Genomic DNA, 13431 nt, shown 5'->3' on the forward strand with positions numbered 1-13431 from the left:
ATTATGAGTGATTATGTGAGGAGATATTCTTCTTTCTCGTAAGAATACTCATTCCTCTCAATCTACTCTCATACCCCGCTAGCTCTCACCATCTTCGAAGGTGTGTGAGGTCTTGGGTCTGAGATCGTGAGGGAATTGATGTTTTTTTTATAAGTGTGAGCTTGGTGCTTGAAGCTTCCATCTTCATTGCACCAGCAAGTTATTGAAGGAACAAAAAGTATTGTATTGTAAAAGGTCTCCCTTGATGGGGGGAAACCTATAATACAAAGCCTTTTGGAGGGGGGACCGGCTCCATGTAAATCCGGTCCTCAAATGTTGTCAATAGCTTAGTCTCTCTCTCTTTTTGAAGTATTGTTCATGCCGATCTAACTAAGTGTTATGCTTTTGTTTCTCTCTCCATCCAAGCACTCTTGCTATGATCATTAGGAATCTATTCTAATGAAATGCTCACTATATCTATGTTATTCTCTGCTACACACAAGTTACTAGACCATTAAATGTTACAACACATGAGTATCGGCATTGTAGAGGTGCTCGCTTGATTGGTTTGCATTAGTGTGGCATTCTTTTTTTTATCTAATAGGACACTCGGCTACACGATGTGGACCTCCACACTCATAGCATTAAAGAGGTGGTCTCTTTGCAATGAAATTGATATTTTGGCCTCTTGCTGCAAGAGCAACTACTTGATAGACAGGTTTGACTTGTCCCCAATAGTCCTCCATGTAGTATTGTGGACTTTCTTCAAGTGCATCAATCCCATAGGCAATACTAGGGTCTATATCTTCCTTATAGCCTTCCAAACCAACAATAGATGACTCACAACCCACTTGATTCACAGAAGTGATTCTTGGATGTGGGGTTTGTGTTCGTATCACTGAAGGTGGTAAGGGTGTTTTTTGAACACCATTTTGGGCCCTAGGGACCATGTGTTGTGATGGTTGTTCAAGAGGGGGGGCGGCATCAATGCGGGCACTCAAGGTGTGTCCGTCCATGCTAGGGTTGGTTTATTGGCCATCGCGCATTTAAATACTATGCAATCCTTGGCTTGATGACCATATCTTCCACATGCATTGCAATTCTCATTAAATTTTACTCTAAACGTAGGGAATTCACTGGTACTATGCGGACCATAGCAGACTGAGCACCATTGTTGCTCCATTCTTGGATACATATGATTGTTTTGTGGAGCACGATTGTCTCTAAGACTTTCTTGAATGGCCTCGGTGAGATTTGCTAAAGTCATCTCAGATATCTTTGGCTCTCAATAGGCTTTATGTTCATTGGCTCATGCCTCGATGCTTGCGAGCTAGTAGATTTAGGCTCAACAGACACTCTTTCTCTTGAATCATTAAATTATCCTCCAATTGGATCGCATGGTGGTGACTGCTTTCCAAGTGGTGATACCTCTAATGACTAGGCCATTGTAGATATCCTCATGTCGTAAGTCCCCTAATGCATTTATCAAGCAATTGGTTATTATTGAAGCACTCATTTGGATTACAACGAGAATTCAAATGCTTCAAGCAACTAATAAAGTCCCTCACCAACTCTCCTTCCTCTCGTTGGGCTTTCTGGAGCTGAGATACTACACCCCAAAGTACTCCCTCTCGTATGTACTCTTTCAAGAATAGTCTCCTAAGAGTATGATAAATTGTTTTTTCTTCCACCCTTAGGGTTCTATACCAATCCTTAGCCTTCTCACTCAAGATTAGGCTTAAAGCATTACTCTTATGCAGGTCTTTGTGTTCTCCTAAAGAATCACGTATTTGTTCAAATACTTCGATATGCTTTCTCACATCCTCATCTCCACTAAATTTTTGTGTGATCTTGGCTATTTTCACTACCTTACTTCTAGGCTCTCTATCAGGCATGTTACGCATATTTTCAGTAATGGATCGACCAATAGCTTGAGCAAATGTTGCCAAGTCACCTAAGTGAATAGGTATAGTGGGGACAGGTGCTCTCAGGACTACATGTGGAATGGGGGTTGGCATTGGGTTGGGCGTATATGCAACCCTTGGGTTCCAAGTTGGGTATGAGGTGGTGTTATGTGGTGGCCCAAAGTTCATGTGTGGCCCTAGGCATAGCAGACATGGGAGATGACATGCTAATGCTAGCTGGTATGGTCCCATTGAAATAAGAGCTTGGATGTTGTGGTTGTGGAGCATAAATTATTGAAACAATGGGAGGGGTAGGAGCTATATGAGTATGAGGACCTATAGGTGCATATGATTGATACACACTTGTAGGTACTCTTGCAGGCATTGGGCTACCATGGAGCAGTGTCTTACTAATAAATGAGGTCCATGGAGTGTTTCTTATCATGCCCATCACAAGGGTAGGCATGGTAGCCATGGTGTCATAAGAGAAAAATGAACTAAACTTGGAAAGGTAAAGCTATCACTTGTGGGCTCAAATTGTACTGAGACCCCTGGCAAAACAACATATGGAGGATCCATCGGGCTTACTGAGGGAGTCTCCATTTGCGATAAAGCTGGTTGCCTAGCCTTCCCTGTATCTAAGAATCTTGTGAGACCCGTTGAAGGCATGTGGATCCCCTTGTTCTGCCTCTCTAGCTCAATAACCCTATGATGACATCACAAACTCTTTGTTGTTGCTCCTCTACGCTAGTAGCACTCGTTGTGGATTGTAGGACATCTAACCAACCCAGGTGATAGGTGTGACATGTGTATAGGTCAGTTAAAGTCTTCGTTTATAGTTCATAATCCCAGTTTTCATTTAGAAACGCTCCCTCTAGGATTGAGGTGGTAGGGGTGTCCTTTGAACTAGATGCAATGTGGCTCTCTCTGGGTTGACCCTTAGTGGTTGCTAATTCAAGAGCACTTGATTGCTCGCCTAGCATGGATGTTGACATAGGGGCTTTTGCTTTTAACTCTCTCCTTTGCTCTACCTTGCACAGGCCCTCGATTTCCTTTTCCCTAGCCGCTATGATATATTGCTCAACCTCTTGCACTTCGGCAAGGCTTCTCCCATCAGGTAATATAACCTCGGAGGGGAATAGCTCTGAAGAGTCAGGGGGTGTAGTGAATGGAGTATTCACATGCACACTCTCCAGGAGCATGGGGTCTATGTTGGTCATGAATGGCGAATTTACTTCCCCACCCCCTTCATTCACATCGTTAGCTCCATGTTCAGAGCGAGTGGCTCTACTCAAAGTCTCTTTCAGGCGGCTAAGCACGCTCGGCCCAGACCGCGGGTCCATGGCATGCATGTCTTGGCTTGAACTATCAGGATTAGGCATCGTGAAACCCTCCATGACATTGTAGTCGGAGGAAGAGTCACTGGATGCAATATGTGGGTCCTGAGTGATACTACCTTGGGTTCTCGTTGAGGGCCTAGAGCCTAATGTGGAGGAATAATGAGTGTCCGCGTAAATGGAGACACCGTCTATGTGATCGTCCTCTAGCACACGACCAAAGCGTAGGTGCATGTGACCTCAATACTCTAGAAGTGTTGGTGAGTGCCCGTGAAGGCCGCTCACCTAGTTTTTTAGGTGTTTTCAATCCATTTTTTTTTTTTATGATCCTTTTTTCTAACCAAGCCATGGAATATGGCGTCTGATAGCTCAAAACAAGCGTCTTGACTAAAGGGATATGTCGTGCTTTACAGCCCCCAATTCTATTATATATAGCCCTCGGAATCCTAAAAATAGTCTTTTACTAGGTGGAAAGAGAGCTAGAATTAGTAAGTCCAAAGGGTGAGTGTAAAGGGAATGGTGGAGGACTTGAGGTGTAAGAACTAGGGAACTAGACTCTAGGATCGTCCTCCCAACCTCCCTTTATATAGGTAGGCTTCTAGCCCCTTGCCCTAGACGGATCCCCTGTCCACACTGCCTAGACCGTAGTCCGTGACTAACCTAGTTCTTAGGGTACAAGACCCTCGTCCTGACATTACTTCCCCCTTAAGGAAGAGTTTTCGTCCTCGAAAACACAAGTAGTACTATCTTCTTAAGAATACTGATGTTTTCTTTATTGACGTCCCATAAGTGAGCCAGTTGTCTGTATGACCGATAATTGGTGCAGTGAGGAGGTTCAATGAAACCAAAAGCAACATCTTGATTTTCAACATTGTTGTCCGTTTGCAACCACTTGGGTCGAAATGGGAAGTCTAGTTATAACTCACTTGAGTACTGTAAAGGAGTAGCCACAACTAAGAGTCACATGGGTCTAATTGGTAACTCCATTTATAACTCACTTGAGTACTGTAAAGGAGAAACCATAACGAAGAGTTGCCGAAAGGCATAACCAGTGTTCAGATCTTCTGAAGGTACTGGAATAATTCAAGGAAACCTTGGCGCAACTGTCCCTGAAGTTGAGAGCCAGATTTCCAACTCCCCACCACAAGAGATGTTAAAAGTCAAAAAATCGTACTTAAGCAAAGTCTAGAATAGGGAGAAAATCATCTATTCAGAAATGCGTTGTTTTAACGTATGCTCTTAGCAGATCCTTTAGCGCAATATTACTCTTTGTAATCTGCCTATCCCCTTGGATAACTGACAGTACTGAGGTGTGTTTTCCTCACGGTTTACAGACAGTCGTCCCAGATGACTGGTAAACGGGGAATCATAGTAGTGTACAACCATCGTGGTTAACTTGAGAAAATCTACAAATGCCCAAACCGAGCCATGACCTCTATTGGTGATTAGTAGACCCAAAAGTTATCTCATAGAGATAGTGCACATAGAGTGCAAAATGCTTCATAAGAAACAACCTTAGGAATATGCATGCCGTTCCAAATCACCCTTTGCTAAACACTAGGGTCCATAACACCTAGTGTGCATGCATTTAGCAAAAACTAACCCGAACCTGTATATCCATAATAGTCCTTGCTAATACTTATGGTAAAATGTGATGCGCCTAGCACACATTAAAAGGAATGTAAATAGTTATGAAAAGAAACTAAATACTTTTAGTTGCAATCTTTTGCAAGCCTTGTTGAAACGTCTAAATCACAGTAGAAGGTGAAACATTGATCACTTCTAGGTACAGACAATGAAACTTTTTCATTAACAACTTATAGCCTTGCTATATGTATAAACAACCATCTGTAATGTTGTTTAGCGGTACTTGTACCTTAATAAGTCATTCTGAGTATCCGACAATTTCTGGCCACGAAATTGCTCCTGATATGTCGTGCTAAAAATGGTCTATAAAACAGATGTGACTAGCACCTAGGGACTTTGTTGTGACACATAATTGAAATAATGGCGCCAGTGTCAGTCCAGAGACTCATATTCTCTACATGTGGAATATGTCTCATGTAAGGATGTGTTAAAAGGAACATCCTTCAAGTACAAGATGTACTTGTGTGTGGAGGTAACTACAAACACTCTACGACGGGAGTGAGAGGGACCCTCATTAGTCTTGCTCCACTGGCTAAACCGAACTCCTTGAGTTCCTAGACCATGTTGTATCCCATGTGACAACATGTGCCAAATTGAACCCTACAAGTAGGTTCGTAACTGCATAAGGCAGAAAGACAGATTGGACACTTGGCCCAAAATACTTTGTGCCGACACGCCCTTGGCATGGGTCTGTAATTTTCAAGCGTACTTAGACGTCTTGAAACACTAAGCAAAGCATACTAAACATGGAATTGACACCAAATCAGTACACTTACCTGTATGCAAATGCAATAACATACTGTACACTTACATGTATGCAAAATGCAATAACATAATGTACACTTACCTGTATGCAAATGGAAAGGAGCACGTCCCCTACCTGGAAAAAAAACAGTATTGCACTGGGAACCCTGGTTACTGCCTTTTGCAACCCAAGCCCTTGAATTAGAATCTACGTAGTCAAATCCCTTGATAAGACTTCTTTGTAGAAACTGCTCAACTAGGAGATAACGGTAACCAACATAGTTAACTGTGTACAGATTGAGTGGAATCAACTTAAAAAGTGTGCTGGTCTGATACCGCATGGTAGATTGCGGAATTATTTCCTTGAAAGTAGAGCTGGGAGAGATCAACTGTGATCCTCAATGCAGATCAAATTGTGATCCTTAATGCCTATGGGGTGATGTAGCAATCACTCGTTGGGTCTTACCCCAAAACCGTATGTCCATAGACACTTCGTAGTTCTATAGAGAGAGCAGGAGACCCACACAAGTGAACTACCGATCCCTTACAACCATGTTGTCACCCCTGATTGCTGCGTCTATACTCCGTGGTAGAGATCAACCGGTGTGAGGTTAAGATTATCAAAAAACGCACATGAGCGTTTGCATTGAAAACATGCAGTGCAAAAATGACACCCTAAACATCCGTAATGACATCTATAATGACAAGACGCTTGCTTGTCAATTAACTTCAATGTGTACTCCACTGGGTAGAGTTGTTCGATCTTGAGAACAATCATCCAAGGAATACCAACAAGTGGATCTTATCCTAGATTTAGCAATGGCCCGTAGCCAGCGTGCGTGGTTCATAGCCCTTATGGCAATGAGTTTTCAATCGATAAACCGATGAAAATAAATGTGAATGGCACCTTGCCCAATTTGTAGCTGAGAATTGTAGAGCATCTTGGCTCAGGAGAACTCAGTAGTGAAACATGAAACAAACTTCGTAGAAATTTTCATTTTGTTCGTTAGAGAAAGAGATGAAGAACGAACAGAAGAGCATGCTGGGTTGAGGAACTTTCCTTACATTGCTAGTGTGTGTGTGCCCAAAATGTGTGCTCTTAGACATCTTATGCCTGACTGCCAGCTTATCCTATAAGCATGCAACCATCTGACTGTATGGTGTTCGTATCGCGAGAGGGAACACAAGTCACATCTTGACCATCTACCGTGTATGGGTTGTGAATCCAGTAGAAGTTTTAGGTTGTTTTGTGTGCCTTGATAGCAACCAAAAATTATGGGAAACAATGCATAACTAATAGTGCCCTTGACAGAGTGATTTGTGAGAGCCTACTTTATACCATCTGGGTAGCATGCCTTGCATACAAAAACGGAAGCCCGTGGCTACCGTGACAACCGTGAAAGTCAACACCCTAAGTGCCTTGCACCGGTTAGACTGGTAGGGATTTGATGAGATGATATCCTGAATAATGTAGGTGCCCCAAACTTGGTTGCCAACTGCTCTTGTCGCCGAGGTAATCGAGGTACGAATTAGAAGCCTTGTGTTATGTGAAATTGGCCAAGCATTTGGCTTTTCATAATACTATCCAAAGTAAATGCGAAACGTGAAGTTGTAGGACACATGTATCATATACACCCTAATTCAGTGATCTTGCATGCATCTCATAATGTTTTTGGCAGATCGTATAAGCCGAGATGATGTGACTGGTTGTACCAAAAATGACTATGGCAGAAAAAACAATTGGGGCGTAACAGTACCCAACTCAAAAAAACGTACAATACGCTGAAAATCCATATTGAAGTATGAGAAAATGGCTAAGCATAACATGTTCAAAAGCCATATAACTATTGTGCCGTGCACCAAAACTGGAGTTTATGTGAAATCACGAACTCATGCATCATGCTTAAGTTGTCCGACATGTGGGCACTACTTTTTTTGATGTGTTCCTAAGAAAATAAAGTATAATTTTTGACTTTTTGCACGTTGAAAGTCGGATGGTGATAGGCGCTTCCTGACCACGTTGGTCGTGCCCCGATTTGTTCCGACAACTGAATTATTTCGAACATGCTGGACTTCTTTGGTCATAACTGGTAAATTGACAACCCCTTGGGTTGCTGGCAAGCGGGGAGCTGATTCTTGTAGCATTCTGTAAATTAGTTGTGTGAGATTTTCTACTTGCGTCACCAATATTTGGACCCTTACAGCTAGCTTGCGAAATCGTGCATCAAAAGTTTGCAAGTCCTGTCGAGTAACAAACTCCCTGGCATCCGGCACTTGACTGTCATCCTCTAGAATATCCAACACACTCTGAGGAGGAGGGGTTGATAAATGAGGAGACAGAGATAGATCACCTGGGTTTGCACCATCCATCCCTGTTGTTGCCACTATGGTACTCTCCGTGAGAGTATTAGGCCCCATGACCTCCACAGGTGGAGCCAATTCCAGGTATTCAAAGTCAAACATGTGTTGATCATCAATTTCCGCACTCATGGCGAATCTGTGTTGTGCGAACAAATAGAAAACAATACCTTAGAGTGCAAAAAAGCTCGTAGCCGTATCGAACACAGACGTCGGTAGTGAGCCGTGCTAACTTCGCCGGTGGTCATAAAGTAGGTGAATTTCAAATCCCGGTAGAATTGGCGAAGAGGTGAAATTACCGAGGAAGGTCAAATTGCCGATGACATTGAAAGTATTGAGAAAGTCGAGCTTCCCAATCAACTTGTTCGCATCGTTTGCAGTCCAGCAAATTGCGAGTTGTCTAATGTAGACTTGATGAACCGAACGCTGAATTCGAAGTCGGATTTTAAACCCCAAGCAACCACGAAATCAGCAATTGACTTGCATCCGAGGATGTACTTGAAAACACCGATCTATGCGTAGTAGCCGATAACTGGATTTGCATCTGATGCAAACGGCAAATCGGTTCTTTTTTGTGGTGTGCAAAACTGCCAAATTTGGTTTGCAACTGGTTCGGAATGATGAGTTATGCCTGCTCAACAAGAATTTGTGGTTTGCCTTCCACCGGATCACCCGAACTTAGGGGAGGCTTGCCGCCACACGAAGGCGCTGCCTTGCCTGTGGGAAGGGCCACTTGTAGTGGCCAAGGCCTAAGGTTAATGGCCAAAGGGCCTCACCATGTGAATATAGCAAATTTTTGAAGGAGAAAAAACGCAGGCAGCGGCTCAGAGCATGGCGAGTACGAAGAAGATGATGGCATTACCTGCTGGGGCCGTCAACGGCCGTGAGCTCCTGGCAACTTCCCTACCTCCCCATGGCGCCCCTTCCAAGCCCAACTCCTCGCGAAATCACCCACCACACACCACACAGTTCCAAAACGGGACAAGCCGCCCGATTTGGCAAGAAATTTGTCTATTTTTGGAAAAGTCCCAAAAAAGCCATGATTCTCACCCAAAGAGCTTGCTTTTAGGGACCTAAAGAGACCACGCCTAGAGAAAGAGTGGAAGAGACTCCTAAGCTCTGATACCAGTGTAAGAACTAGGGAACTAGACTCTAGGATCCTCCTCCCAACCTCCCTTTATATAGGCGGGCTCCTAGCCCCTTGCCCTAGACGGATCCCCTATCCACACTGCCTAGCCCGACCCTCGGCCGTAGTCCGTGACTAACCTAGTTCTTAGGGTACAGGACCCTTGTCCTGACATGAGGAACTTGTCTCACATGCCCTCCCTTCACTTGAGGTCATAGTCTTTATATATATATCACTGTGCATACTATATCATAAGACTAAGGACTGAGGCCTGGGCCTGGGCTCGGGCTCGGGCTCGAGGGAATGATCCCGATCCTTCCTTTTAAAATAAGATTTTTTAAGTTTTCTTTTTGTTTTTGAATTTTCTTTTTGGTCTCAAATATTTTGAGCGTTTTTTTAAAAATACTTTTTTCAAAAAATTCTTTTTTTGTGGATAATGTTGCCGCGTGGCCATTGAGCTCACGCACGCACATAGCAGCTCCTAGCAACTCTGCCTAACCTCCTTGCAACTAACACAATTAATTAACACTAATTACCTATACTCACACATTGTCTAACACAGTAAGCTGCACACTGTCTACACTAACTACTGCACAATGTCTACACTTACTAGCAGATCTGCTAACACCTGCACATTGCAGAACTTAGCAGAGCTAACAAAACATGTACATTGCAACACTTAACAGAGCTTACAAGTCTTGCTAAAATTGAGCCTTACAGCCACTAACAGAAGCTAACAAAACCTACTAAAACTGCACATTACAACCACTTAATAGTTCTCACACAACTCAACAAAAAACCAAAAATGGCAGAAGTGAAGGCTTCCTGAGGTAGCATTGAGTGCTCCTCAAGCTTAATGTAAGGAAGTCCCCGACAATGGTGCCAAAAATGTACACCTTATCGTACGTGTCGGAGGCTAGGAGCTTGCCTGTGCATTGTGTGCGATCCTTGAAAGGCTGCAAGCACACAACTAGAAGATCCTTGAAAGGCTGCAAGCACACAACTAGAAGATCCTAGCAAGCTCAAAGGGGCAGGGGTGTGTCACTCACCCCTCAATGCTTTCGTTGTGAAGGATCATGTGCCGCAAAGAAGAAGAAGTTGTTGCTGCTCCCGTGCTCAACCGCCTTGCCGTCGCCGATACCGCCGCAATGCTCTCTCTCTCTCTCTCTCTCTCTCTCTCTCTCTCTCTCTCTCTCTCTCTCTCTCTCTCTCTCTCTCTCTCTCTCTCTCTCTCTCTCTCTCTCAGCACGAACCCTAAGCCTTGCAGCGCGAACCCTAAGCCCTGTAGCGTGTCTCCCCCTGGGCGAGGGCGGCCCTGTGGGGGGGCATCAATGCACTAGCACTGCCTGCAGACCGAGCTTGATCCCCTGCCAGCGTCACCCCGCCTATAGCATGAGTGCAAAACGCGGCCAAGCCTGCGTTTCTGTTGCTATCGACTCGCATTGCTTCTCTGCTGATGCTGCCGACTGTTTCTCTGCTGCCGACCAAGATAACCCATTTTTGCCGACTCACCTACACAAATTATTATCACTACCCTAAGGCCTCCAATGTATTGCCGACTTGCCTACACAGAGCTACCTCAAACCCCCACAAATTAACCTCCTAGTTTTTTCTGTCCAAGTGTCTAATGACCACTCGAGCTTCCTCTCGAGGAAAACCTACGTTCGCGGGGGTCGTAGCAACACCCCCAAAACTGGACAGCATGGTCCATCTCCAAAACGAAGTCGAAAGACTATGAAAGGAAAACGAAGATTTGAAGCAAAGACTCGTAGCCATCGAGTCTCGACTCACCACAGTGGAGAACTCCAAGGAGGAAGAGATGGAACAGTTGGCAATCAAGCTCAAAAAAACACAAGCGGAGGTAGAAACCAAGGTCAAGTCCCAAGTGCAAGATGCCATTTTCAGCAAAGTTGAAGATCGTGTGGCGTCAATGTTACGCGAACGACAACGACAAGATGATATTGCTCTCAATGTTCGCATTGGCGGGCTCCCGAGCGATTGGCAAGGAAAGGAGGACCCCAAGTTCTCCGAGTCTTTCGCTCGCATCCGAACAACAACCCCCATGATACAGTGGGATCCAACAACAATCACTACTCTTGCTCACGAGCATCATACCAACCATGCAATCCTCACCTTCAAGACCAAAGCGGATTGAATCAAGCTCCTTGAGCAATCGAGGCTTCTCAAGGACAAAAAAAATTGGTTTGTTGAAGATCTTACACCCACCCAACTCAAACAGAAGAAGGCCGAACTCCAAGGATGCGAGCAGCGCGCATAGCAGGGAAATGGGCAGTTTATCGAGGAGGTAAAGCCATCATCCATGAGTTTCGAACTCCCAAACCGGCTCCCCCCCTCCCCTCCACCTACCCCATCTTAGGTTTTGTTCACTCCACTTTACCTTTTCTCTTTTCCACCCGTCGATGGACCCTCAGTCCTTAACTGATATGCATCAGAAGGCAATCTTTGTAATGTTTTGGTTTTGGTCCCATAGGTCATATCTGACCTCCGTGGATGATAATTCAATCTATCTATTCAATCTCTCTCTCTCTCTCTCTCTCTCTCTCTCTCTCTCTCTCTCTCTCTCTCTCTCTCTCTCTCTCTCGCATACACACGTGAGCACATGAAGGAGAAGGAGACAGAGATAGAGCAAGATCACTTCTTAGCTTGCACCTCCAAGAATGAGGATTTTTAGGTCAAATGGACCTTTTATAAGAGTTTGACCCATTCACACATGGATGCCCACAGTGGCCGATCGTTGCAAAACTACTGTAAAAATAAGATAAGTGGTGCATCTCTCATCGGCAATCAAACTACACACCTATTGGACCAACAAGCGATCCATGACTCAATCAAATAAATAATAAGGCGTCCATCAAAGGTGATAGGGTGTCCGTGAGGGTTAACAAGTGTCCAGACGGGTTCCAGCAATAACGAGATGCATCCAGAGCATGCCTGGAATCTGTAGGATCTTCTCATCTTGGGAGTGGAGACTACGAGATTCTTTGACATGAGTTTGTAAGTGTCATACACTATTTAAGTAGCATATGTACACATGTTTTTCAATTGTTTATCTTATGGTTAAGTGTTTATATTATAAGAGCTTGCCATGAAACGTCCTCCAACGGGTGGAGAGGAGAAATATGGATTCAAGCATGGACTATCAACTCATCTTCTACACCATCAGGATGAGGGAAAAGCCGTTGGCTGGGAGGCCTTACCTTGATCAGTTTGGTCGATGTATATATTTTCATTTGTACATGTTGATGTATAGCTACTTATGTTTTGGTTCATATATACTTTTAAACGATAGCTGTTATGTTTATGGTTTTAGAATTTGGTTATGGTTATGGTTATGGTTATGGTTTGAGATGATGGTTATGATTTCAGAACTTGGTTACGACTATGGTTTCAAAATTCAATATGGTACGATGATTATGATTATGGTTTCAAAATTCGGTTCAAAATATGGTTTGAGGTTATGGTTATGGTTTTAAAATTCAATTATGGTTTTGTTTTGTGATTTACACGATGTTTATGATTATGGTTATAGAATTCGGCTATGGTTATGGTTTCAAAATTCGGTTAGAAATATGGTTTGAGATTATGGTTATGTTTTGAGGTTATGGTTATGGTTTCAGAATTGAATTATGGTTATGTTTTGCAATTTACATGATGGTTATAGTTTGCAAGTATTGTTATGGTTATGTTTTGTGGATCTCGTCATGGTCAATATGTACTCACACATCTATGGAATTTTTAGGGAAAACAAAGGTGGAGTGCAGCTGCTTTGCACTCTCTTTGAAGTAGGGAGGGCTGCTTTTGGTGCTGCAATATATGCAACACCAGAGGCCAGCCTTCTCTTCTCTGCTCAATTTTTTTTGTAGGTTTTGGCGTTGAGCATCCATATAGGCGTTGGTATGCGCGTCAGTATGCACATATTATATTCCAGTGGTGGGTATGCCAATGTCTGCTATACCAACAGGCATTCATGATGGTACCAACGCTCATACTTGTGTGTATTTGGGCAAGTTTTTTATAACTAGTTTATTTCCATCGGTACGGGCGTCGATATTTGTGCAACGTGTTTAATGAAGCTCCCATTGCATTCTCATAAAACTTCCAAGTTTTCTTGATCTCTTCACTATTGAGAGAAAGCAAGCTAACGCCTCACAGCTCTCGATGCAACCATGATACATTCGATTGCCATGCGCTCTGATATCAGTTGAAGAGTGCACAAATACGGTGAGGGAGGGGGAACGAGAGAAGCTAGAGATACAGGAGTGTGGGAGGAGCAATGTGAGAGTCCCTTATTCTTCTATCTAGTAAAGAATAAGGT

The sequence above is a fragment of the Adiantum capillus-veneris genome, chromosome 3 (assembly GCF_014529385.1).
Source record: "Adiantum capillus-veneris isolate H3 chromosome 3, ASM1452938v2, whole genome shotgun sequence".
NCBI lineage: Eukaryota > Viridiplantae > Streptophyta > Polypodiopsida > Polypodiales > Pteridaceae > Adiantum > Adiantum capillus-veneris.